The sequence below is a fragment of the Solanum dulcamara genome, chromosome 5, assembly GCF_947179165.1.
Source record: "Solanum dulcamara chromosome 5, daSolDulc1.2, whole genome shotgun sequence".
Taxonomy (NCBI): domain Eukaryota; kingdom Viridiplantae; phylum Streptophyta; class Magnoliopsida; order Solanales; family Solanaceae; genus Solanum; species Solanum dulcamara.
In genome coordinates, this window is record NC_077241.1 from 40,217,746 (window position 1) to 40,219,269 (window position 1,524).

Sequence of the window (1,524 nt, forward strand, 5' to 3'; positions counted from 1 at the left end):
AAGTTCACAAATATTAAGACAATACCTCCCGAGCCTCTGTGTGCCCAGGAAGTTCACTCACAAACAGGTAAACTCGCATGACATTCCATACTACTAACAGGTACAAATAACTATACTGCTGATAAGCATTGTGTAAATAAATGAAATTCATATAGTAAAACCAGTAATGCCATTTGTACCAAGCATCTCATACCAAGATATATACACCTACTTCCAGTTTTGGCTAGGAAGTAGGACCCATGCGCCTCTATGGGATTGCATGGGGGGCTCGGGAATGCCCCTATATACTTGTCTGGTCCCGATCTAGGTTTTATATCAATCTTTATCTGATCATAAAATCTCTCCATCACAACGATCAGAGATAAATAGTCGAATCGGTATAGAAAGGGTCAGAAATCTCTACGACTGAGCTAGTGTCATAAAATGAGCGCATCCTCGATGCCTCAAATTAATATAATAAAATAAGCACATCCTCGATGCCTCGAATCAATATCATAAAATGAACGCATCCTTAATGCCTCCAGTCCACTAAAAATAGTAGAATAAAGGTAGTACGACCCTCCATTTGATAATCAGTATAAAATAGTTTGGGTTACAAGCCAGCTTTCTCAAATCAATGCCAAGAACCAATGCATGCACCGGAGTCGACTACGTCCATGAGAAAACAATGATCTAATGCAATGCACGCCATCACCAGCTCCCAAACAACACGTACAATCACATACAATAATGATGCCACAAGCACCTTACCCTCTAGAACATAGAAATAGGACTAGCACATGCAACCGACCACTAACCAAGGCCTATGGCCCAAATTTTCTCCCCTAACTCAACATCAAAGCCCAAAAGGAAACTCAACCTTAGATAGGTAACGAGGAGGAAATGAGAAAATAGGTGCTCAACTAGTCAATCAATACCTCTAGATCCAATTGGAATACAACCTCAGGAATACAAACACAGCTAGCCCCGCCAAATGACATAAAAAGAACGCATAGAGGATTCTATCTCTAAATCCAGGAATGGGCCAACAGTAATTCACAAGCCTAAATAGGTGAAAACCACTATACCAAGGCTCCAAAGTAGGTGCTACAATAGAGAAGGACACTAACTCTCATAAACTCTCGCCAACAACGGCTACACCAACCAAGGATCAACCAAAATTCAATTCTAAGGCACAACTCTGCTAATAATCATAAACATCAATCAAGTCACCTAAATACGCTAATCAAGGTCAAACTAAGGCATAATCAATAATTTTACCCACTAGACTAAAAGTCTCATAAAGGTAACCTAGCCTAAGGCTCACATCAGGACAAGTAACCAAGAATCTAGGAATCAACCTTAACCTGTCACATAAAATCCAAACCACAAGTAATTTATACTATACAATACCTCATAAAGCTCAATTAAAAGAAAGGAGACCGTAGACTACCTTGAAGTTGAAAATGCGCACTCCAAGTCCACTTATCAATTACTTTTTGCTCTAAAAAATACTCCAAATGCCTCCGCACTATCAAATTATTG